General features: G+C 42.3%; 1 long non-coding RNA gene across 1 annotated transcript in view; it reads left to right on the top strand.

The window, feature by feature from the left end:
• LOC112255408 overlaps window positions 1-27074 on the top strand; it is a 36015-nt gene extending 8941 nt beyond the window's left edge. Inside the window, exons 3-5 of the long non-coding RNA XR_002954248.2 lie at window positions 17919-18001; window positions 26373-26426; window positions 26556-27074. This is a non-coding gene — a long non-coding RNA (uncharacterized LOC112255408). The remainder of the gene's footprint in view (window positions 1-17918; window positions 18002-26372; window positions 26427-26555) is intronic.
• The last annotated feature ends 338 nt before the right edge of the window (window positions 27075-27412 follow it).

Genomic DNA, 27412 nt, shown 5'->3' with positions numbered 1-27412 from the left:
CTCAAACGATAATGAAATCGGCTCATTACGATAATGAGCAGCATTGGTAATGAAGGTGATTTGCCTAGCCTCTTCAAATGCCCGATATCTGACACCTAATTACAGGCGAACACCAGGAAAACATTATGTAAAACGTGGCGTTTGGGGCCTGGAGCAGATAAGGCTGACAACAGCGGTATCTGTTTGTCTACAACACTACAGTTCATGTGTTGTTTTTTCACATTGTATTCAAATTGGATACATGCTGGTTTAGGGATTGTCAATTACCTCATCTAATATTCTGTAGTTTGAGACACTGCCCACTGTGCAAAAACTGGTTGAATCAATGTTGTTTCCAAGTCATTTCAAACCCCCAAATCTGTGTGATGATGTTGTATCAACGTGGAAAACTGATTGGATTTGCAAAAAGTCATCAAAGTAAGGGCATTTCGTTTTTTTCACGTAACTTTTAACCTAACTCTAATGACATGGTGACATTTGTTGTTGATTTCCCATTGAATTCACGGTTAGTTGACAACTCAACCAAATGTTAATCAAAACTAGATGTTGAACTGACGTCTGTGTCCAGTGGGAGTGATCTGTTATGTCTTGAACATGGGACAGAGTAGATTGTGGATGAGCTTTTTCAGGACAAATCGAGTGATTGTTGTTGTCTTTTTTTGTTTGTCTGCATAGATGTATCCATATTTTATGGTACACTGTCTTACCAGTATGTATTTAAATTGTATAGTCGACAAGGACATGTACTTGAGTGTATCCATTTGTCAACAGAGCACACTCTGCCTTTGTGCGGCTTTGAATCCTTTCAATCTTCTACATTTGCATTGTCGGATAATAGGTGGCTCAATAGAACAATGTCAACGGGGGAACTTGAAGTGTACTCAGCTACATCTGGTGGAAATGGAGCTTTAAAGATCGACTCGTTCAGGTCAACCAGTAACACAAGACCCACGTGTTCAGTCCTCTATGTTCTTTCCTAAGACTAGAAGATTTACAGGGCTACATTCATGTGATTTGTTTGTATTCTTCTCACTTGAGCAAAACCCTAAGCGAATATGTGTTGGGTGATTTTACTGTCCTGGAAAAGGACATTTAGGAGAGGATACCATCAGTGTACAGGAGAGGGCACTGTTGAATTTCCCAAAATATTTGAAATAATTAAGTCATAGAGGGTTAAATCCCTCCCCTACACATGTTATGTACACACATATGAGCACACACACACAACCCCCCTTTCTCAACTAAACAAAATTAGAATTCGTTTTTAATTCCCCAAATTTTACTGGCGGCGTTTTAAATCAAACACATCCAACAATTGAGTTTCACATCACTGGTGACATTGAGGAGCATCTATAGGACAGTTACCATCCTCCCCTTGAGGCATAAGCATTGTCAGGCCAGAGCCAGTTTGATTTCATCACTTTGATTAAGTGCTGAGAGCTGACACACTCCTGGTTGATGACGGACAGCTATTAGGCTCTCCAGGGTGTTTGGAGACTTAAGATGCCCATAGCTGTTTGCTGACACACGGCAGTTGAAAAGGAACCCTGTATGTCATGCTGTGGGGACCATGGAGTGAGGAATAATAAAATATAGTAGCCTACCGCATTGCCAGATTGGATGTTTGCATTTGTTTTCCCTCTAGATAACAAATGACCTGCACAATGATTAGTTAGATAATAACACAACACAATATACAAGTCTATTCCACACTGTAACCTGTAATGCCACATTCACGTAGTGAGCAGGATATCCTTCAACGACAAACAACATCAACAGAAACAAATACAGCCATCCTTATCGTGGGTACTGTAGCTTTCGGATGAAGGCACTGCTCAAAACGGATGTTACAGAAGTCGTTGGTGGCTCATGGTGACTGGCCTGAGTACAGCTGTAAGTAGAGTGCCCAGATGAGTGAACACATAGCGATGAGAGAGGCAGCAGAGTGAATGATGGGAGGAAGTGGGACGTACATTGGAGTCTGGGCTCCCCTGGATAGCGGCTCATCTCCTGTCTTTGCACCCTGGTCAGGGAATGCATAAATACATCAGTCACTGTAGTGGCTGTGCTCAAAGCACTTACCATGTGGCTGTGGAGAATATAAATACTCTAAGTACATGCATTTAGAGGATGTACATGTTTGTGTGTTTGTGTGTGTGTGTGTGTGCGTTCGTGTGTGTGGGGTGGAGGGTGCTTGTGTGTGTGTGTGTGTGTGTGTGTGTGGGGTGAAGTGTGTTTGTGTGTGTGTGTGTGTGTGTGTGAGTGGGTGGGTGGGGTGGAGGGTGTTTGTGTGAGTGGGTGGGGTGGAGGGTGTTTGTGTTTGTGTGTGTGGGGTGGAGGATGTTTGTGTGTGTGTGTGGTGGAGGATGTTTGTGTGTGTGTGGGGTGTTGGGTGTTTGTGTGTGTGGTGGAGGATGTTTGTGTGTGTGGGGTGTAGGCTTTTTGTGAGTGTGTGTGGGGTGGAGGGTGTTTGTGCGGAGTGTTTGTGCGTGTGTGTGCGCATTCGTAAATCTGTATGTTGTAGCTTCTTCGCTCAGCCATTTCCTAGTTGCTAAAATTAGAATAGTTTGCCTAATTTGGTCAGGTCTTCCATAAAGGTCCATATTGCAGCTTTAACCCAACTCCTAGTGACCTCGTGAAGAGGTTTTGACCTCTTGGCGTAATGGTTAAGGTGATGACTTGACGGTCGCTGGACCCAGTTTTGAGTCCCTGTCAGGGCTACCGCCGAAATTTGTTACATTGTTGTCAAACATGGGAAGGCTCCCGTGAGGTCATCGGAGAGGCGTGTACACGAGAGGGACTTGGTACAGAGAGGTATGGGGACACGCTCTCTTGAAGGAAGGACATAGTCCCTCCCTTGTGTACACCTCTCCGATGGCATCATGGGAGCCTTCCCACTTCTGACACCAATGTAGCAACCTTAAACCAACACCTAGTGACTTGGTTCAGACATCGTGGCATAATGGTTAAGGTGTTGGCTTGACAGTTGCTAGATCCGGGTTGGAGTCCCAGTTGGGGCTACCCCCTCCTCCCCCAAATTTACTACAATATCATCATTATTTTTCCATCTTTTGAGTGCTCCCAGGATCGTCATAGCACATAATGCAGCAAGACACTCACTCCCTCTCCCCACACCCAGACACAGCGATACCCCCATCCGTCCCTCTCAATTAGCCGCACTTAGTTGGCAACACCACTGTGACGGAACAGACTACATCTCCCAGGTCACCGCGGGGTGGATCCCTTCCCATTATTAATGGCTAAGCTGTGGGGGCAAACAGAGGCTTAGCGCCACAGCACTCATTTGAGGGCGATGCAGGGGCTGGGACTATTGAAGGGGATTGGCTAGCACACCCACCATTACCCAATTGTGTGGGCATTGCGTTGGGAGGTGGAGGGGGGCTGAGGCAAGGGAAGGGTGAAGGTTGACTGACAGATTCTTCCTGTTGTTAATTGTTTTAGTGATGGACGGCACATTTATGTAACACAGTGCATGACCTCGAGGCATTATTGATTATCTCCCCGGGTGTGATATGGTAATGCTTAGTGTTTAGAAGTACGTGGTCTATGTCCAGCTTAAATGCTGAGATGACAATGAAAAACCCAAGAGAGGTTTTGTGTTTTCACCCCAGATAAATAAAGAAGGGTTATATGCTAAGTGTCACCTTCACCTCTGTAAGGGGTCTACTTATAAAACATGCAAAACTCTCCATCAATTTAGGATGTGATTGGTTACATTAACCATCAATTGTTAGAATTTAGTGATGTTAGACTGCTGTTAAAATGTCAATGACATCACAGTCTGTAGTGGTATGACTGACCATACATATAGGTCATTGCAGTCATTGCTTATAACATACGATTTGGTAATGCCTTGATATGCATCACGTTTCGTGGATCAAAATTCCATCAGCTGTATTGGCTAAATGTGGGACCTCTTTGGGCAAGGTCCATTTTGGTAGATTGCCAGTGGCTCGGGTCGTATATCCCAACAACCACCTGCATTGACTCTCTCAGATCCCTTCCTCCATTCATGGGGCATAAACATGCCGTTCACATGACCAGGAAACACTGAGTGCATTGTGTCCCCTGGATGAGATGTCCCTGCAGAGGCACATGCATTTCAATCATACCCCACAGTCCTAAATAGCACTTGAAATACGGAAGCAGCGTCAGAGGCTCAGACATGGTAGAAAAACAAATATTTTTGCGAGGATGAAACGCTGATCCAAGCGGCATGCTAGCTGGCAGTAGCACCTCTACTTTACTTAACTACCGTCATAAAATTAACAGCCGCAATAAAACACATACTGGGAAAGTATGTTTCTAATGACCCCTGCGGGCCCTTAGGTCAATTACGTCGGAAATTATACAGTAAAATATTATGGAAGTCATGCTATAGTCCCAATGCTCCACACTGGGATTTTGAGGTGTGCAATTGGATAGCAGTTATCCTCTATAAGAATGATGAAACACTCATTTAGAAAGAGTTATGGAGCAAATCCTGCATATAAATTCCTTTCATTAGTTCGTTCATCTTCTTAGAGCAAATAACAACATTTTCTGTAGCAATGTTGCACAGGGTTATTTATCTCTATGGAATTCTACGGTGTTATCTAGAGGGGACATCATTGTGCACATCTTAACCACCTATTTTTCTAGGGATTACGAGTGTTTACAGGAGTTTTGTACTGTTTCAAGGACAACATGTGAGCCCTAGCGATAACGCCACAGGTTATGTTGATGCTGAACCCATACTAATATTCTCTGGGCTACCGCAGATTAAGTTTATCTGCTTTAAAAATGCATGAACTTGCTATAGCTTGTAAAAAATGTTGTAAAAATGTGTAAACACAATCTTGTTATGGCTGTATGTAGCTGTTCACAGTGTCGTTTCCATAAAGCAATAGACATTTTAGTGTATTCCATGGCGCCCCCTTCAGGCGTCAGGGGAAATAAATCATATGTACACTACTATAGCTCCCAGCCTTTACAACAACAAGCAAAAGCATGACTCAAGTCCTACACATGCCAAGTTGTTACAGAACCAGAAGAGGAGCATGGGAGTTGATGGTAAACCTGCTGTGCTACAGAACCATGAGTTACTGTGTGGCTTTTGGAGAACATGCTAGCTCCAGAAACCCATGCATTTTGTCCGGCCTTCCTCTGCCCCTAGCCTAAGGCCCAATTCAATTTTAATTATTTGCATACCACTTTTTTTTAAATTAATCAATACATTGCTATGCACAATCTGGAAAACAGCAAATGTTTTTGCTAAATGTCATTGTAAAAAAAATATTCTATGGTTTTCAAATAGTCTTCAATCAGTAAAAAAAGACATAGCTTGACAGAAATCTCTGCAAATAGTCCCCACTTCCTTTCAGACTTCCCCCAGTAATATGCAGAGCACTCTAATCAAGGCAGTTACTTAACTCTGAAGTCTCTATCATTCATCCTCTCCCATTCAGTGACTCCCTACAACCCTGGACAGAGTAATCGACTTCTGACGTCAGTTATCCACCATTATCAGACAGCCTTCCTCCCTCCTCTTCAAGGACTGTATGGTAGAATTATATCCTATTGGCCTTTCTATGGGCTTTTGTTGACATCCGTGTTGTGTTTGATCTCTCCAAATTAGCATGGTCATTTTTTTTGTCTGGTCTAGCATTGACCATAGCAGTTGTTTACCACAACCACACAGTTTTACCCTACTTGAACTGGAAACAGGCATACACAAAAGTATAACTGCATTAAAAGTTTCTAAAAGAAAAGGGGAAAAAGTAAGGACAAAGAAAGACAGGAAATAAATAATAAAAATCACTCCCTGCATTAAGTGGACTGTTTATTCCCCCCTTAGCACAACACAAGGACACACGGCTGTTTACAAAGGAAGAAGACCAGAGGAGACTGATATCCAAAGACCTATTATGCAGATAAATAATCCTTGAATATCCTGGCGTATTAAAAATGGAAAACACAAATGGAAAATCCATTATTACCCAAAGTACGTAGTGCTCCACTTGATGTCTAATGCCAAAGTCGAGTATGCGTTGACCTCTCATTAACCTTGAGTCAATCTGAACTCAACATACAGCTATAGTATGTGGACACCACTTCAAATTAGTGGATTCTGCTATTTCAGCCACACCCGTTGCTGACAGGTGTATAAAATAAAGCACACAGCCATGCAATCTCAGTGACTTTCAACGTGGCACTGTCATAGGATGCCACCTTTCCAACAAGTCAGTTCGTCAAATTTCTGCCCTGCTAGAGCTGCCCAGGTCAACTGAAAGTGTTGTTATTGTGAAGTGGAAACGTCTAGGAGCAACAACGGTGTGGCCTATCAAAGTGATAGGCCACACAAGCTCACAGAACGGGACTGCCGAGTGCTGATGCTCGTAGCGTGTAAAAATAGTCTGTCCTCGGTTGCAACACTTACTACCGAGCCCCAAACTGCCTCTGGAAGCAACGTCAGCACAAGAACTGTTTGTCCGGAGCTTCATGAAATGGGTTTCCATGACTGAGCAGCTGCACACAAACCTAAGATCATCATGTGCAATGCCAAGTGTTGGCTGGAGTGGTGTAAAGCTCACCGCCATTGGACTCTAGAGCAGTAGAAACGTATTCTCTGGAGTGATGAATCACGTTTCACCATTTGGCAGTCCGACGGACGAATCTGGGTTTGGCGGATGCCAGGAGAACGCTACCTGCCCGAATGCATAGTGCCAACTGTAAAGTTTGGTGAAGGAGGAATAGTGGTCTGAGGCCAGTTTTCATGGTTCAGGCTAGGCCACTTAGTTCTAGTGAAGGGAAATCTAAATGCAACAGCATACAACGACATTCTAGATGATTCTATCCAAATTTGTGGCAACAGTTTGAGGAAGGCCCTTTCCTGTTTCAGCATGACAATGCCCCTGTGCACAAAGTGAAGTCCATACATAAATGATTTGTCGAGATCGGTGTGGAAGAACTTGACTGGCCTGCACAGAGCCCTGATCTTTACCCCATCTAACACCTTTGGGATGAATTGAAACGCCAATTGCGAGCCAGGCCTATCGCTCAGCATCAGTGCCTGACCTCACTAATGCTCTAGTTGCTGAATGGAAGCATGTCCCTGCAGAAATGTTCCAACATCTAGTGGAAAGCCTTCCCAGAAGAGTGGAGGCTGTTATAGCAGCAAAGGGGGGAGCAACTCCATATTAATGCTGATTTTGGAATGAGATGTTCGATGAGCAGGTGTCCACATACATTTGGTCATATAGTGTATTATGATCAAAGAGGAATGAATATCACCAGCAACACAATCAAGTGTATGTACTCATATCTGTCAATCACAATCACAATAGCCTTAAAGGACCAGAATGTTCTAGATCATTCTAACCAATCCATCCAATGATGGAAATTATCTCACAATGAACTGTGCTTGAATACAAAGTGTAGGGTGAGGCTGTAGTATCACAAGTAACAGCATGGGGGCATTGAAAGATTGAGACAACAGAGAAGTAACCAAATGAGATGGTTATGTCATTCCTTGCATGCAGCAGCAGAGGCAGAATTAGATTAAAACAAAGCTCTGCCATGTTACGTTGTTGTTTTGTCTTTAGTTTTTCTGTTGATTTGTCCTATTTTAGCTCCTGCCCACACACTGTATCAAGACATGGACTATTATGCAATGTCATTGAGGGGAGCATGTAACATTGGATTGATGTAGCATCCACCAGCAATGTGTGTGTGTGTGTCTGTGTGTGTGTCTGTGTGTGTGTGTGTGTATGTGTATATATATAGTCCCCTATTGAGCATATCACAGTGATTATCAGCTGTGCCTCGTTGAGGGGGAACTTAATGTTCTCATTTGCCAGTATTATATATCATGAACAGTGTCATCCCAGGGCTCCTCTGTAAGGCATGCTGTAGGATGAGGACAGGAGTTAGCCTTGGCCATGGTGGGTGGATCTCTCTCTCTCTCTCTCTCTCCAGCCTGTGGATGGTGCCCAAAGGGCTCGGAATGATTCACAGGCAGGGAGCTGTCATAGAGGGACATGCAGCCATGCACATCCACCCCAACAGCACACACACACTGTAAAGCCGTGCCCTTATGCCTGTTTTTCCTGCCACAGCTTCTCCACCGCCTGCATGTCTATTCACTGTCCAGATGGGAGTCCTGCTACTGTACAGTTTGAATACTTATGCACGGTGGTATCCAAGGGTCACATGGTGAAGTCTAATGTAATGTCCTCCTCAGTTGAACTTCTCTTTTCAGAGACACATACAGCATTTGATGTTGTCATGAAGGAGCATACCTCAGTGGGTGAAAACAGTAGTGTTTGGTTATACTTCTTGTATGCTTTCTTCAGCTTCTTAGACCCATCATTTTTCATTAGCAGGTGTGTATTGGTGGGACTGGGTGACTAGAGGATGCACAATGGAAACACAGGAAACACTATTGTTTGTATGTTATTTTCCAATGCATACTGTACCAGTCAAAAGTTTGGACAAACCTACTAATTCCAGGGTTTTTCTTTATTTTTTACTATTTTCTACATTATAGAATAGTAGTGAAGACATCAACACTATGAAATAACACATATGGAATCATATAGTAACCAAAAAGTGTTAAACACATCAAAATATATTTCATATTTGAGATTCTGAGAAGTAGCCACCCTTTGCCTTGATGCCAGCTTTGTACACACTTGGCATACTCTCAACCAGCTTGATGAGGTAGTCACCTGGTATGCATTTCAATTAACAGGTGTGCCTTATTAAAAGTTATGTTGTGGAATTTATTTTCTTCATAATGCGTTTCAGAAGATACAGAAGATAGCCTATTTGGTAAAAGACCTAGTCTATATTATGGCAATAACAGCTCAAATAAGCAAAGTGAAATGACAGTCCAGCATTACTTTAAGACATGAAGGTCAGTCAATATGGAACATTTTAAGAACTTTGAAAGTTTCTTCAAGTGCAGTCTCAAAAACCATCAAGGACTATGATGAAACTGGCTTTCATGAAGACCGCCACAGGAAAGGAAGACCCAGAGTTACATCTGCTGCAGAGGATAAGTTCATTGGAGTTACCAGCCTCAGAAATTTCAGCCTAAATAAATGCTTCAAGGAGTTCAAGTAACAGACACATCTCAACATCAACTGTTCAGAGGAGAATGTGTGAAACAGGCCTTCATGGTCGAACTGCTGCAAAGAAACCACTATTAAAGGACACCAGTAAGAAGAATAGACTTGCTTGGGCCAAGAAACACGAGCGATGGACATTAGACTGGTGGAAATCTGTCCTTTAGTCTGATGAGTCCAAATCTGAGATTTTTGCTTCAAACCGCCATGTCTTTGTGAGACGCAGAGTAGGTGAACGGATGATATCCGCATGTGTGGTTCCCACTATGAAGCATGGAGGAGGAGGTGTGGGGGTGCTTTGCTGGTGACACTGTCAGTGATTTTATTTAGAATTCAACACACACTTAACCAGCATGGCTACCACAGAATTCTGCAGCGATATGCCATCCCATCTGGTTTGTGCTTAGTGGGACTATCATTTGTTTTTCAACAGGACATTGACCCAACACAGCTCCAGGTTGTGTAAGGGCTATTTGACCAAGAAGGAGAGTGATGGAGTGCTGCATCAGATGACCTGGCCTCGACAATCAACCAACCTCAACCCAATTGAGATGGTTTGGGATGAGTTGGACCGCAGTGTGAAGGAAAAGCAGCCAACAACTTCTCAGTATATGTGGGAACTCCTTCAAGACTGGAAAAGCATTCCAGGTGACGCTGGTCGAGAGAATGGCAAGAGTTATCGATGCTGTCATCAAGGCAAAGGATGGCTACTTAGAAGAATCTAAAATATTAAATGTGATTCCATATGTGTTACTTCCTTGTTTTGATGTCTTCACTATTATTCTACGATGTAGTAAAAATGTGTCACGGATCCCTCGAACTGTCATTAGGTGCACCTGTCCCCTTTTCCCACTGATTAGTACTTGTATAAGTGTGCCCTTTGGTTTCCATTGGGCTGTCGATTATTGTTATTATGTCCGTTGGTGCGTGTGAGTACCTGTACTGTGTGTTTTGGGCTTTCGTGCCCTTGTGGATTGCGCAGATGATTACGGGTCTCGTCCCATGTGTTAATCATTGTGCACGTGTGTTATTTATTCAAGGTACTCCTCCCTCTTTTGTTTGGGTTTCGACTCTGTGTTTTTGTCACGTGTTTGTTTGGTCTTCGTCCCCGGGCCTTTACAGGGCATGCCGTCATTTGGGATTAATAAAAAAACTGTTACGCATTCCTGCATCTGTCTCCTGAATCATTTATGCCAGCGTGACAGAATAATGGACCATTGAGGGAGACAGCGGGAATGGACCGTCTGACGACGCTGTGATTGGTCCTTCCTGTGCTTCCACAACTTCGGCAGCTGCAACTGGGTCGTCCGTCATCGCCACCATGGGTCCGTCTGACGATGCAACTTCAGCAGCCACAACTGGCCCGTCCGACGCCTCCACAACTGGTCCGTCCAACTCCACTGCTACTGGTCCGTCTGACCCCGACGTAACGTCGGCAGTGGCAACTGGCCCGTCCAACACGACGCATCTTCGGCAGCAGCATCGGGTCCTGATTGATCCCCACTGCATTCCTGTGATCGTCTTCGAGATCGGTGTCGTTGCACATCCGGGGGGGGTATTGCACAGATCCCTCTGGAACTTTAATTGCGCACACCTGGTCCCAATTCCCAATGATTGTATTTGTATATATGTGCCCTTTGTTCACCATAGTGCTGTCGATTATTGTTAATATGTCCATTGGTGCGTGTGAATACCTGTGCTTTGTGTTTTGGGCTCTCGTGCCCTTGTGGATTGCGCAGATGATTATGGGTCTTGTCCCGTGTATTATTCATTCTGCGCATGTGTTATTTATTTGAGGTACTCTTCGCTCTTTTGCTTGGGTTTCAACTCTATGTTTTTGTTACGTGTTTGTTTGGTCTTTGTCCCCGTGCCTTTACACGGCACGCCGTACTTTGGGCTTAATAAAAAAACTATTACGCATTCCTGCGCCTGTCTCCCAAATCCATTCATACCAATGTGACAAAATGAGTAGGTGTGTCCAAACTTTTCACTGGTACAGTATACGCTTTCCTCAACTTAGCACCCGTTCTTTTGCATTATCAGTTGTGTATCGGTATGTCGGGGTGACTAGCAGATACACAGCTTTTAATTAAGGGTCTTTAGTATATTGTGTCAGATACATTAAATACATGTCTCTTTGCTTAATTCACGCTGGGGATAATGGCCCCGTAGTGTGAGGATAAATCTCACCTTTTAGAAGATTACGTTTAGATTGGGACCAACAGAAATAATGGCTAAAGTAAGAAGATTAATGAGGAAAATAAAGCAGTCATGCACCACTGAAATATGTCATAGTAAAACCAATAATTTCCCTGCTGCTACAGTACTTCTGGGTGACTTTTTGTGTGTGCTCACCCAGCATACAAAGTGAATGTCTACTGCCATGTACAGTGGGGCAAAAAGTATTTAGTCAGCCACCAATTGTGCAAGTTCTCCCACTTAAAAAGATGAGAGAGGCCTGTACTTTTCATCATAGGTACACTTCAACTATGACAGACAAAATGAGAAAGAAAATCACATTGTAGGATTTTTAATGAATTTATTTGCAAATTATGGTGGAAAATAAGTATTTGGTCACCTACGAACAAGCAAGATTTCTGGCTCTCACAGACCTGTAACTTCTTCTTTAAGAGGCACCTCTGTCCTCCACTTGTTACCTGTATTAATGGCACCTGTTTTAACTTGTTATCAGTATAAAAGACACCTGTCCACAACCTCAAACAGTCACACTCCAAACTCCACTATGGCCAAGACCAAAGAGCTGCCAAAGAACACCAGAAACAAAATTGTAGACCTGCACCAGGCTGGGAAGACTGAATCTGCAATAGGTAAGCAGCTTGGTTTGAAGACATCAACTGTGGGAGCAATTATTAGGAAATGGAAGACATACAAGACCACTGATAATCTCCCTTGATCTGGGGCTCCACGCAAGATCTCACCCCGTGGGGTCAAAATGATCACAAGAACGGTGAGCAAAAATCCCAGAACTACACAGGGGGACCTAGTGAATGACCTGCAGAGAGCTGGGACCAAAGTAACAAAGCCTACCATCAGTGACACACTACGCCGCCAGGGACGTCTGCAGTGCCAGACGTGTCCCCCTGCTTAAGCCAGTACATGTCCAGGCCCGTCTGAAGTTTGCTAGAGAGCATTTGGATGATCCAGAAGAAGATTGGGAGAATGTCATATGGTCAGATGAAACCAAAATAGAACTTTTTGGTAAAAACTCAACTCGTCGTGTTTGGAGGACAAAGATTGCTGAGTTGCATCCAAAGAACACCATACCTACTGTGAAGCATGGGGGTGGAAACATCATGCTCTGGGGCTGTTTTTCTGCAAAGGGACCAGGATGACTGATCCGTGTAAAGGAAAGAATGAATGGGGCCATGTAATGTGAGATTTTGAGTGAAAACCTTCCATCAGCAAGGGCATTGAAGATGAAACGAGGCTGGTTCTTTCAGCATGACAATGATCCCAAACACACCGCCCGGGCAACGAAGGAGTGGCTTCGTAAGAAGCATTTCAAGGTCCTGGAGTGGCCTAGCCAGTCTCCAGATCTCAACCCCATAGAAAATCTTTGGAGGGAGTTGAAAGTCCATGTTGCCCAGCAACAGCCCCAAAACATCACTGCTCTAGAGGAGATCTGCATGGAGGAATAGGCCAAAATACCAGCAACAGTGTGTGAAAACCTTGTGAAGACTTACAGAAAACGTTTGACCTCTGTCATTGCCAGTAAAGGGTATATAACAAAGTTTTGAGATAAACTTTTGTTATTGACCAAATACTTATTTTCCACCATAATTTGCAAATAAATTCATTAAAAATCCTCCAATGTGATTTTCTGGATTTTTTTCTTCTCATTTTGTCTGTCATAGTTGAAGTGTACCTATGATGAAAATTACAGGCATCTCTCATCTTTTTAAGTGGGAGAACTTGCACAATTGGTGGCTGACTAAATAATTTTTTGCCCCGCTATATAAGCACCAATATTTCGCACGTAAAAGAAATTGTGATATTGCAAAATCATGGTTGTTAATCCCAATTACTAAAGCATCGTTATTACCAGTACTGTCTTGGTTTCGGTTCCTTTCCAACTTTGAAACTGATAGTGAGAGACACTGTTGGGAAGGTCATTGTTGACTTCTCATATTAGGAAAAAAACAAACAGCTTGTTAATGTTAACAAGGACAGTGTACATCCCTGAATATCCTGTCATATGTCCAACTGGCCTGGCCAACATCTATCTGCCTTGGACACGTCTCCGAGTCCTTGTGGCAAGCTTATTTTTAGCCAGGCAACATGTGTTTTTTTTAGCAAGTATTGAAGGGGGCAGGTATACAGGGACTCTGGTCAAACATGGTAGCATTATGTTCCCGTTTCTCTCCCTCTGACCCATTTCTTTGTCTCTCTGGTGTGCTAGATACAGACTCAGTGCATGTACCTGAGCTGATCTCTCACTGTTCTTCTGAAACCATGCAGGGCTTAATTTGCCACAAGAGCTAGAACAGTAGAATGGCTAATTAAAATCCACTGCAACACTTCGGTCTCGATTGCAAGCCCCAGGACCATGTGTTTAGGAATTTATCACCCATACTGAATGTTAATAGCATAGCATGAACCCGAACATCCGTTGCCTCTCTCCCCAATTGGATCTCAAATCACTGCGTGCACTGAGCCAATCAAACCTTTGTGTGTTCAACAACTTATTTTCTGGTTTGGTGAAAATTTGTTGTCGGCCAATGAAATTCTGTACCATAACAACCCGCACACTTCTGAACTGTGTCCCTTTCAAAGAAGACATTGAGGTTGATATGAAGTCCAAGATTGATGTTCCTCCCAATTTTATAAGCAGCATTTTCTTGCTATTTAATAAGCTTGTAATTCAATTCAAAGGGTGGATGACAGTTTGAGCACAGGAAAGAGGTCATGGCAGCTAGTCATGTGCTTCTGTGTAATAGAATTATATGCCATTAGCAGACACTTTTCCCCCCAAAGAAATAGATCAACACATTACAGTAGGTATAGATTATAGTTGCTTCATAGTTCGACATGGCTTGTTGATTTCATGACAACTGTTTGTCACTCCCGCCCATTAGGAAGACACAGTTATTATCCCCATCCCTCCCATTTAGTACACTGGATCCATGCACATGCTGAGTGAAATTGCATATGGATTGGATGACAACAGACGGTGTGTGTATGCGTGCGTGTGCATGTTTACTTTTTATTTGCATACGTGGCAGCTAAAAGCTGAATTGTGTATACAAGTACAAGCAAACAAACAACAACAAATGGATACATTGTTGAGAGCAATGGTACTGGAACAGATGATGGATGATAGAGTTGAAGCAGATGTGATGGCATTTCGAGCGGAGGATGCATTGATTGATGGATGACTGGAGAAGGGAGCCAGTCAGAGTAGAAAGACAGTCAGATCTGGAGCCTGAGCACCGCATCTAGCTGTCCGCTCATGTCCTCTGTGCTCCAGGATGTAGATGTTCAGTTAGCTAGCTGGCTAGCCACTCCTCTCTCCACTAACACCATGTAGCACCCACTTGGGTGATGCTAAACTATGCTGCCACAATGGCGCTGGAAGCTCACCACACAATATTAACAGTCAGAGTAGTAGTTTATCCACTAGACCGAGCCATCTCTGCATGCAGTCTTATCACTTTTTCTGCTTCTCTCTCCAAGCCAGTTGCATTCTAATTCACTTGAATCCAAACAGTCCCCAAGCTAGCTAGCCATTAACGGTCAAAATGTGTCTTAAACTCATTCAAATCAAATCAAATTGTATTAGCCACATGTGCTGAATACAACAGGTGCAGACCTTACAGTGAAATGCTTACTTACGAGCCCCTAACCAACAATGCAGTTAAAAGAAATACAGATAAGAATATGAGATAAAAGTAACACGTAATTAAAGAGCAGCAGTAAAATAGCAATAGTTAGACTATATACAGGGGGGTACCAGTACAGAGTCAATGTGCGGGGGCACCGGTTATTTGAGGTAGTATGTACATGTAGGTAGAGTTATTAAAGTCACTATGCATAGATGACAACAGAGAGTAAAGAGCGAGTGGCGGGGACACTGCAAATAGTCTGGGTAGCCATTTGACTAGATGTTCAGGAGTCTTATGGCTTGGGGGTAGAAGCTGTGTAGAAGCCTCTTTGACCTAGACTTGGCGCTCAGGTACTGCTTGCCGTGCTGTAGCAGAGAGAACAGTCTATGACTAGGGTGGCTGGAGTCCTTGACAATTTTTAGGTCTTTCCTCTGACACCGCCTGGTTTATAGGTCCTGGATGGCAGAAAGCTTGGCACCAGTGATGTACTCCAACCGCAAGGCAGTGATGTACTGCCTTGCAGTCGGATGGCCGAGCAGTTGCCATACCAGGCAGTGATGCAATCTGTCAGGATGCTCTTGATGGTGCAGCTGTAGAATCTTTTGATAATCTGAGGACCCATGCCAAATCTTTTCAGTCTCCTGAGGGGGAATATGTTTTTTGTGCCCTCTTCACAACTGTCTTGGTGTGCTTGAACCACATTAGTTTGTTGGTAATGTGGACACCCAGGAACTTGAATCTCTCAACCTGCTCCACTGCAGCCCTGTCGATGAGAATGGGGGTGTGTTCGGTCCTCTTTTTCCTGTAGTCCACAATCATCTCATTTGTCTTGATCACATTGAGGGAGATGTTGTTGTCCTGGCACCACCATGGCCAGGTTACTGATCTCCTCCCTATAGGCTGTCTCATCGTTGTCGGTGATCAGGCCACTGTTGTGTCATCGGCAAATTTCATGATGGTGTTGGAGTCGTGCCTGGCCGTGCAGTCATGAGTGAACAGGGAGCACAGAAGAGGACTGCGCACACACCCCTGAGGGGCCTCTGTGTTGAGGATCAGTGTGGCGGATGTGTTGTTACCACCTGGGGGTGGACCGTAAAGAAGTTCAGGATCCAATTGCAGAGGGAGGTGTTTAGTCCCAGGGACCTTAGCTTAGTGATGAGCTTTGAGGGCACTATGGTGTTGAACACTGAGCTGTAGTCAATGAATAACATTCTCACATAGGTGTTATTTTTGTCCAGGTGGGAAAGGGCAGTGTGGAGTGCAATGGAGATTGCATCATCTGTGGATCTTTTGGGGCGGTATGCAAATTGGAATGAGTCTAGGGTTTCTGTGATGATGGTGTTGATGTGAGCCATGACCAGCTTTTCAAAGCACTTCATGGCTTCAGATGTGAATGTTACGGGTTGGTAGTCATTTAGGCAGGTTACCTTAGTGTTCTTGGGCACAGGGACTATGGTGGTCAGCTTAAAACATTTTGGCATTACCAAATCGGACAGGGAGAGCTTGAAAATGTCAGTAAAGACACTTGCCAGTTGGTCAGCGCATGCTTGCAGTACATGTCCTGGTTATCCGTCTGACCCTGCGTCCTTGTGAATGTTGACCTGCTTAAAAGTCTTACATCAGCTGCGGAGAGCGTGATTACACAGTCTTCCGAAACAGTTGGTGCTCTCATGCATGTTTCAGTTTTATTTGTCTCGAAGCGAGCATAGAAGTAATTTAGATCATCTGCTAGGCTCGTGTCTCTGGGCAGCTCTCGGCTATGCTTCCCTTTTGTAGTCTGTAATGGTTTGCAAGCCCAGCCATCTGATGAGCGTCAGATCCGGTGTGGTACAATTCGATCTTAGTCCTGTATTGAAGCTTTGCCTGTTTGGTGGTTCGTCAGAGGGCATAGCGGGATTTCTTATAAGCTTCCGGGTTAGAGTCCCACTCCTTGAAAGCGGCAGCTCTAGCCTTTAGCTCAGTGCGGATGCTGCCTGTAATCTATGGCTTCTGGTTGGGGTATGTACATACAGTCACTGTGTGGACGACGTCATCAATGCACTTATTGATGAAGCCAATGACTGATGTATTGTACTCCTCAATGCCATCGGAGGAATCCCGAAACATATTCCAGTCTGTGCTAGCAAAACAGTCCTGTAGCTTAGCATCTGCTTTCTCTGACCACTTTTTTATTCATCTAGTCACGGGTGCTTCCTGCTTTAATTTTAGTTTGTAAGCAGGAATCAGGAGAATATAATTATGGTCAGATTTGCCAAAATGGAGGGTGAGGGAGAGCTTTGTATGCGTCTCTGTGTGTGGAGTATAGGTGGTCCAGAGTTATTTTCCCTCTGGGTGCACATTTAACATGCTGATAGAACTTTGGTAAAACGGATTTAAGTTTCCCTGCATTAAAGTCCCCGGCTACTAAGAGCGCCACCACTGGGTGAGCGTTTTCTTGTTTGCTTATGCGGAATACAGCTCATTCAATGCTGTCTTAGTGCCAGCCTCTGACAGAGGTGGTATGTAAACAGCTACAAAGAATACAGATGAAAACTCTCGGTAGGTAGTGTGGTCTACAACTTATCATGAGATATTCTACCTCAGATGAGCAATAGCTCGAGACTTCCTTAGATATCATGCACCAGCTGTTGTTTACAAATATTCATAGACTACCGCCCCTTGTCTTACCAGGCGCCTCTGTTCTATCCTGCTGGTACATCGTATAACCAGCCAGCTGTATGTTGATGTTGTCGTCATTCAGCCACGACTCTGTGAAGCAGAAGATGTTACAGTTATTAATGTCCCGTTTGTAGTTTAATCTTCCGTGAAACTCGTCGATTTCATTGTCCAAAGATTGCACGTTTGCTAGCAGAATGGAGGGAAGTGGGGGTTTATTCTATCACCTAAGAAATTCTCAGAAGGCAGCCTAAACCTTCGCCCTCTCTTTCTCCGCCTCCTCTTCATGCAGATCACGGGGTTCAGGGCCTGTTCCTGAGGAAGCAGTTTATTCTTCATGTCGTGAAAGGAAAAGGAGGATTCTGTTAGTCGGTGGTGAGTAATCATAGTCCTGATGTCTATATGTTTTTTTCATCATAAGAGACAGTAGTGGCAACAATAAATTCCAAAAACAACGCAAATAAACAAACAAAAAAACACAATCGACTGGTGGCACGTAAAATGCCTACCGTCCTCTCCGGAGCCAATTTTCAAGATGACCAATTAATTACTACTTATACAAAAGCAATCCAAAAAAAAGCTGATAGAAAAATATATGAATAAATGTAAAAATAAAAATGTCTGGTTCATATACAGTCAATGAACTAATCAGACCAGACCCAGCTGCTAATGCATTGGTGCCTTAAGGTAGAGCCATGCAGGTCGGAACTAACCAATTTTTCCAATAGTAAACGGCCTGAGTGGGTCATCTTCATTTATCCACCATCTTTGGTGACAACAGGGCACCCGCCAAAAAAAGTGTGTGTGCACATGCTTGTGTGTGAGAGAGAAAGCTCCTGTTATATCACGCTTATACATTGTGACATTTGCTTATAAATGAAATTGTGATGCATTTACAGCATGTATCATTTTTGCAGTTAGTTTTCTTTCTGAGAGAATGTAAGGTCAACTAGACATTGAGGTCTAGTCTGTATATAGTGGGCCAAGTCACTCTTTATCAGCTTGACTTCTTAACTAATACAATTCCTCATTAAACAGATGAGCATGATGCAGGGTACTGTATACAGGTCAATACACACTTTTCTAAGAAAACAAATTAACTCAATCTGTGAGAGACAATGTGGAATATGGACACAATACGACTTCAAATGTATAAAAATGACCAACAATGTATTTTTGGGGAAGTGGACTTTTCCTTTAACTCTATACTAATTACTAAATTGTGTTGTAGCTGTGTTTTCTTATAAATCAACATGTTCACTTTATGTCAATGTAAGATTGACAAGATGCAAAGAAAGTGGCAAAGACAACGGCCTAACGGCTACCTATTCATTGGCGGTTCAATGTCCACCACAGTCCGTTATACCCTCACATGGCTCATTCCGATTGGAACCTTCCATTTGTCATTTACCTAATATAGACATTCTATATACCCAGACCCAGTGGGACAGACATAATTGAATGGCTTTGTCAAAGACTCTTTTTCCTGAAAACCTCATAGGGATTTGCTGCTGTTAATTATCTCCCATTGGTATATGGCCTAGTTTTATAATTACTGGTCCTTCCAAATATATTACCATGTTAGACTTCCCTATGGATTGTTATTAATGTTGAATATGATATATATATATATATATATTTATATATATATATATATATATATATATATATATATATATATATATATATATATATATATATATATATATATAGGTGTATTTATATATATATTTTTATATATATAGGTGTACTTTTATGATCCATAACTATATAAATAATGCATATTGAATTTTGAGAGAACTCTTTATTTAAAGCTCTTTATTTAAAGTTGTCAATGGCTAGCTAACTGTAGCTTGGCCAGCTAAGAGAGCTGTTATGGTTTCAATTACCAAGCACTTTTCTAAAACTAGGGGGGTAATTCAAAGGATATCATTAACTGTAGGTCGAAGGGTCAGATAGTTCAAATTTACCGAGGTTCAAAAATAAGGGCTAGGGTTCTAATCTCAAAGCCATGTATCTTTGTATGGTCCCCAAAGTACTTCAAGTAGTCTCTCATTGGTTGGATCTTATTATATTCCCAACCCTAGAGCCCCTCCGCCCCCTCCCCCTGGTGTAGATTTAAATTTAGCCCTAAGCAATGATCCAGGGTCAGTTTTGCTTTTAAACCTCTATTAGTGAAGGTTAGGGTTATGTTAAAGACAGCTGATTTTAGATCAGCGCACAATGCCTAGAGCTTTTAGCAATATCAGGGTAATAGGATATGTATTTTTTAATTGTTGCAGGTTCTTCCATTCCACATCATGACAGTACTAAGTTGCATCATGAAATACCCAACATAAAAAAAGCTAAAGACCAAATCGATGTCTTAATGCACACAAACAATGCGCTATTCATCCACTCTTGTGAAAAATTCACCTTTGCTTTAATCTTGAGGTATATCTCAGTAGGCCTATATGATGCCTAGGGCTGTCATCTTATATTCCATTAACTTAATTTGCCACTAAAGTATCTTTCACATTATCCCATTTCAAAGCGGTTCTACGTTTTCATTGCACGGTACAAATATTCAAATGATTTATGTATGGATGTGCTTTACCAATTTCAATGAAAAAGACAGTCAGACTAAATTAGCACAAGGTAAATTGAAAGTGGTGGACCTTTTTACCTTTTAAACTCATATTGAAGTCGATGCACATCGTGAGACTTTTTAGAACATTTCTTCTAAATTATTCTTTATCAAAAAAAACATTTTAACAGCTAAAATAAATATTTTAAATTCCACGAATGTGGCTTTCAGTTAGTGATCCGACACCATTTTACTTTAAAATAGTAAAAAATAAATATATACAATGTGGCGACAAAGGATTCTAAAGAATTAGCCCACACATTTGTAATGCACTTGAGTTACCTTTTAGTACTTAAATAATTATCTCCCCATTTGCGTGTGACTTTTGTGTGTGCAGAGTTCCAGTTCTGTTTTCTGTGAGCAAAATAGAGGCTCTTGATTCTCTGCAGACTTTCTGTTTTAGTGTCCGTATTTATAAACAAGACTAAGGGCTCTATTCAATCAGATCTGCTTTAGCCGACATCAGCATGGCGGTTGTTTCGACTGTGTTGTAGGTGGAACTTTGTTAGAGCTGTCAAATCCACAATTGGCTCCCGACATTATATCTTCAGCGGACATTGCCATTAGCTGCATGGAGTAGCAATAACAGAAAACCCATGCAGCCGTGTTTACAAGTTTGAACACTGGAATGTGAGGTGTAATCCTAACCTCCATTAGGATGATAGAAACCCTCATTATTTTGTTTAATGATTTGTCAATTTGAGCGTCATTATTTCTGAACTTCAAACACGAGTGTGGCGGTTGTGGCTTTGTTACAATGACAAGAGCAGCTGTTTGCCGATTTAACAGCTCCAATGCAGTTCCACCCTCCAAAACATCCGCTATGCAGGTGTATGCTATTGCCGGTTAACGCTTGATCTGATTGAAAGTACGCCTTAGAGCCAAGTTCATTTGTGATTTGACTCACTCACTTCATAGAAAGTGTACAAGATGCACTAAACAAAACAGGTCAAGGATAAATTGTTATTACATTTACATTAACATATTCTAGGAAGTGTGTGAGTCAAACCACACATTACTCTGTAACCTCTATCAGGCTGGCTGATTACTCATACCCGAATAATGTTGTTGACTCGTGCTATACTTGTATTTGTGGCCAAAGCATAAATGAAAGAAAAAAACACGTAGAAAACCACCACCTCAAATGAAGAATCTCAAACAGACCATTTAAAAAATGCTTGCTATTTTGTCATAGAGGATGATGTTAGGTTTTGGTCGAGACATCTCATTGGGTCATTGGCTGAGATGGCCAATCAGCTGTTTACTCTTCATTAATATTTTTACTGAGCCATATACACCCACACCATTCTGTTGTTGGGGTATGCCCACACTATTCAAACACAGTAAAGTTGCTTTTTAACATAGTTAATCAAATTTTAAAAATGGAAGAAGTGTATGTAATTCATTATAGATCACATTTCATAGAAATCTGGAAACACTGGACAGCTACTTTAAACTATGTTGGCCCTGACTAGCTCACTTTGAACCTCAATTTCATTCTCCAGTCAGCTTGTTATCCATCCATGGGAGGTACAGCTGATGACCAGGGCATATAATATACACAATGATGATATGGCACTACAGTTCCCATGATTCCACATATGGAACTCTTCCTGCATTTGCATGGGTATTGTAGTCCATCAGCCGGTTGCCACTCATTTGGATTCTTGTCACTTCTCATTTGGGGTAGAAGCCAGGCTGATCATTAGTCAACCATGAGTGCCTCCCTGCCAGCATGCTGTCTCTAGCTGCTCCATGGTATCAGCAATTATTCACAAAGCCCCACTTTGGCTAACACCTCCCTTCAGAGTCTGCCTTTGTTTAAAAGCCATTGTGATGCTTCAACAACAGACACAGGAGATTCAGTTCAGCCAGACAGGAACCAAGAGAAAGCAGTAGTTGTGTAGTATGTTTCATGCATCTGCTATGTGTGACATGACATATGATGTACGATTTCTATTTTCGCCAGAGGGGTCGCATCCTAACTAATATCAGTGGGGGGAGATAAACCCTCAAAGGGAATCGAGAGCAACCTAACTATCATCCATCTTGAGGGAGGGGCATGGTAATAAGTGTATATTCACTATGGCTCAGTGTTTGTGACGTCAACCCCTCCGCCTAGGGATCGGGGATCATTGTTCTTCGGCTTCACCATTTTGTTAATGTAACCACGCCGTCTTGCCTGCCTCTCTAGTGTATGACTCAGGGCGAAACAAGGGTTTTACCGTTTGCAGCTCATTCATTCTTCGTAGGCTCGCTAGTTAATTAAAATGCTGAATGGCACACTTTAGGTGGAAAACACAAAATTCTGTTGTTTGACCTTTTTGTTTTTCCATTATGTGCCGAGGTAGAAATGACGTGTAGATGAATGGATAATGTATTATCATGGCTGACAGGCCTCTTTGGAGAAATGAATGATGGGAGAAGAGGGAACAGAGTTTTGGTTAGAGTTTACTTCATCACCAATCCTTTTGTGCAAAGCTAGGTTCCTCTCAATGCATATGTGTGGCTAATGACAGGATGTGGCTGTGTTTAATATATTTGTTTTCTTGAATTCTGCATTTATGATTACATTGTAGACCAAACAATGGATGATTAACTATAATTAGACCTAATTGGCACTTCTAACAGAAACCTTGTCAGTGCCTTCAACTCAGAGAACACTTCCAACCTCAATCATTAGAGTTTGATCATGTTGCTTGTTATGCAGCAGTGGCAGACATTGGGATAGAGACCAGAAAAGAACTCTCTGGCTGTGCCTTAGTGTCTGTCTGTCCATCTTGTTTTAGTCTGGTCTTGTCTGTATTGTCTTGTTGATCCGTCCGTCTTTGGTCACGTACACATCAACACAATATACGCCATTTTCTCCTATTTCACCAGTTAGCAGACCTCTAGAAGCACCTAATGAACACTGTGTGAGTCACCTCAGCCTTTATGGATGCGTGATGAGTCCTTTCCAGGTACTGTAGACTCCATACTGTTAGAGCCCTAGGCACATACTAATGAACAGCCAATAACACTCCAGGATGCATGTGCATATCAATCTCCAACTAGGCAGTTCTGGCTGTAGTCACTCTCTTTACCCGTCATCAACCTTCCCGGTCCGCCCCTTTTTCCATTTGGTTCAATATCTGTTCATTATATGCTGAATTTTCATATGAAAGACAATTACATCAAGGAACATAGAGACGAGGCTGTTGTGCTCATTCAAATTGTATTTGTCACATGGGGCGGCAGGGTAGCCTAGTGGTTAGAGCGTTGGACTAGTAACCAGAAGGTTGTAAGTTCAAACCCCCGAGCTGACAAGGTACAAATCTGTCGTTCTGCCCCTGAACAGGCAGTTTAACCCACTGTTCCTAGGCCGTCATTGAAAATAAGAAAAATGTGCTTAATAAACATGCGCCGAATGCAACGGGTGTTGGTTTCACCGTGACATTTTTGCTTCCGTGCCCTTCCCAATGATGCAGAGTTAAAAAATAATATAAGAAGAATAGTAACACACGAGTATTAAAGTACACAAGAATGGAGCTATATACATGAGTGTCGGTAACAGATCAATGTGGAGCTAGATACATGAGTATCAGTAACAGATCAATGTGGAGCTAGATACATGAGTATCAGTAACAGATCAATGTGGAGCTAGATACATGAGTATCAGTAACAGATCAATGTGGAGCTAGATACATGAGTATCAGTAACAGATCAATGTGGAGCTAGATACATGAGTATCAGTAACAGATCAATGTGGAGCTAGATACATGAGTATCAGTAACAGATCAATGTGGAGCTAGACACATGAGTATCAGTAACAGATCAATGTGGAGCTAGATACATGAGTATCAGTAACATATCAATGTGGAGCTAGATACATGAGTATCAGTAACAGATCAATGTGGAGCTAGATACATGAGTATCAGTAACAGATCAATGTGGAGCTAGATACATGAGTATCAGTAACAGATCAATGTGGAGCTATATACAGGAGTACCAGTAGCAGATCAATGTGGAGCTATATACAGGAGTACCAGTAGCAGATCAATTTGCAGGGATAGAGGATAGATAATAATACGAGTAAAATACATATTCTGCACACCTATCACCCCAGTGTTTAATTGCTAAATTGCAATTATTTCGTCACTACGGCCTTTATTGCCTTACCTCCCTAATCTGACTTCATTTGCACACACTGTATATAGACATTTCTATTGTGTTATTGACTGTACGTTTGTTTATCCCATGTGTAACTCTGTGTTGTTTGTGTCGCACTGCTTTGCTTTATCTTGGCCAATTCGCAGTTGTAAATGAGAACTTGTTCTCAACTGGCCTACCTGGTTAAATAAAGGTGAAAAAATAAAATAAAAGAACAGAGTAGCAGCAGCATATGCTGAGCGTAAAATGGTATGTGTGTGAATGTGTTTTTGTGTTGTGTAGATACTGTAGTGTGTATACATGTATATAGTCTTGTGAGTGTGCATAGAGTCAGTGCAACATAGGGTCTGTGCTGATAGTCCTGGTAACCATTTAATTAACTATTTATGGCTATTTAAATCTTATGATTTGGGGTTGGAAGCTGTCTCGGAGCCTGATGGTCTGAGAGACAATGCTCCTGTACTGTTGTTCCAGCAGTAAGAGAGCGACCAGTCTATGACTTGGATGGCTGGAGTCTTTGGCAATTTTACGGGCCTTCCTCTGACCCCGCCTGGTATAGAGGTTCTGGATGACAGGGAGCTCGGCCCCAGTGATGTACTGGGCTGTTCGCACCAGCCTCTGTAGTGGTTTGCGGTCGAGGGTGGTGCATTTGCCATACCAAGCGGTGATGCAGCCAGTCAAGATGCTCTCAATGGTGCAGCTGTAGAACATTTTGAGGATCCTAAGGCCCAAATCTTTTCAGCCTCCTGTTAATTCCTTAGTGATATGGACACCAAGGAACTTGACCCACTCCACTACAGCCCCGTTGATCTGGACGTGGGCACGCTGTCTCCTCTTTCTCCTATTGTCCACGATCAGCTCCTTGGTCATACTGACGTTGAGGGAAAGGTTGTTGTCCTGGCACCACACTGCTAAGTCTCTGACCTCCTACCTGTAGGCTATCTCATCGCCGTTGGTGATCAGGCCTACCACCGTTGTGTCGTCAGCAAATGACGGTGCATTAGTGCATGGTATGAAAAAGGCCCCCTTTGCAAAACACAGATCATCGAGGCCAGACCTGTGCTACACGTCAGTGAGTAAGCCCATAGTGTGTCAATTTCTGCCTAATTGTGCCACTCATTAAGGTAGAGCTGGGAGTATTTGACATTTGGTCAATAACTGCTGTCATGATTAGGCTAAATGGGGAGAAATACAGTATTCTCGGGATATAAAGCCTGTCCATTTCTTGACACTCATACAATAGAGTGATTATTTCAAACCTTTCAAGAATAAATAAAAGCAAGGTTAACCTTTCTGTTTCATTAATTTGATTGCGAAGATTGCGTTAGTGTATTATGCATACTATGGTTATAGTCTTTGGATAGTCTTATGCAGTGTATCAGTGAAAGCATATTGGAATTTTGAAGACATAGTGAGTCTCTTACTTTAAAAGAAAAACCTGAAATGTATGAAGGCACAAAATAAGGACACATCAAAGTTATTAACTTACTTGTCATGATAAACACGTATGACTGGCAAGCTATAAATTACATTTGGACAGATTGACGATTCCATGGAACATTCATTAAGCTAAGTAATCAAAACTTTTGAAACTCATATCCCTGGTAAGTTTGCTATACATGAATGGTATTTACATTATGCAGTTTGCTGTGTTCTAATCAGTTATCATTGCTCAAACCTTCCAACCTCAGAGCAGAAATGCTTTAACTTTCAAACTAAGATGGACACTATGATGACATAACGCCTCAGAATACTAAACAACCATTTATACTGGATGGATAGCTGCACAAAAAAATAGCCATGTACCTTCATTTTCATCTGTCAAACATAGTTACATTATACACAGCACTATCTTTAATTATGTCAGTTCCCACAAACAGATAATTGCATTTATCTGTTTGCACAGTTCTCTGTGCAAAATTGTGTTGCGTGAGTTGTTGACAATAATTGATTTTTCTTTTTTTTCTTCAGATACACACACCAGTCTTTGCCATCTCAGGGAACCAAAAGCCCCTACTAAAGATGGTTAGTCCCCTATACAACACACATGGTATGCTGTCAGGGTTCACATAGTTTCTTCCAGATTTTTATATTTGTGAGATCCAGGCACCAACCAAAGACCCTAATTGGCACCACTTGCTTGTCCTTGTCCAGGTCAGCATTACCTCTGTCCGATGCTTCCAGTTCTTCAGGCTACCGGTTTCCTGGTAATGGAGGAGCCCACTGATACCACCTTCTGGACCGGTCCTCATATCCATCTCATTATTGCCCTGGAACCAGCTACATCAATGGTCCCGCCAGTATGCTATGGCAGCTGTGCTGTACTTTTCACAGATGTGCCAACATGTGGTGCAGAACAAGCATTCTAAATAACCAATGCACAAGGTAGAGGAACAAAAACGGTGGGTCTGTTCCCTTTGATGGTCTTTGTTATAGATAACAACAAACTTTTACAGGCTTGCCTTGCAGGTGAATTTATTGGACATCAACAAAGGGATTCAACTGAAACGCCATTACGTGTCAGACAGGTGTTGCTGCGTCTGCAATATCAATCATTGTCTGTAGCGTGCCGCCGTGTTAAACATCACTAAAAGGTTCTGTCTGGAGAACAAAGTTGTGCCTTGTGAGTCTTTCCTTGAAAAGTTTGTACATTCTGAGTAGACTAGTAAATCATTGATTTGTAATCTTGTTCCAACCTGTCTATTCCATGTCAGCCTGTCTTAGGATCTGTCAAAATGTAGTTGAATTTGGTTGGTTCGTATCAAATTCAGCCTTTTTAAGTACAACTTGTCTGAGGTATTCTGAGAAATGGGACAACCTTTGACCTAGGTCATGTTTTATGGTATTTGATCCTTGTGTAATTTTGTAATCTCATTTAGTCTCTCTGAAACATTGGATGCATTGAAATCATCTGCACAGCCAATGTATTATACCTTTCGAGATGCCAGTGGATTAATACAATGATATAAATGATGACACTTTTCCACACTTGATCTAAAGCTCATCACATT

This window comes from Oncorhynchus tshawytscha, linkage group LG07 (assembly GCF_018296145.1).
Source record: "Oncorhynchus tshawytscha isolate Ot180627B linkage group LG07, Otsh_v2.0, whole genome shotgun sequence".
Lineage (NCBI taxonomy): Eukaryota > Metazoa > Chordata > Actinopteri > Salmoniformes > Salmonidae > Oncorhynchus > Oncorhynchus tshawytscha.
The sequence above is the reverse complement of the archived record's forward strand: the minus strand, read 5'-3'. Positions and strand labels throughout refer to the sequence as shown.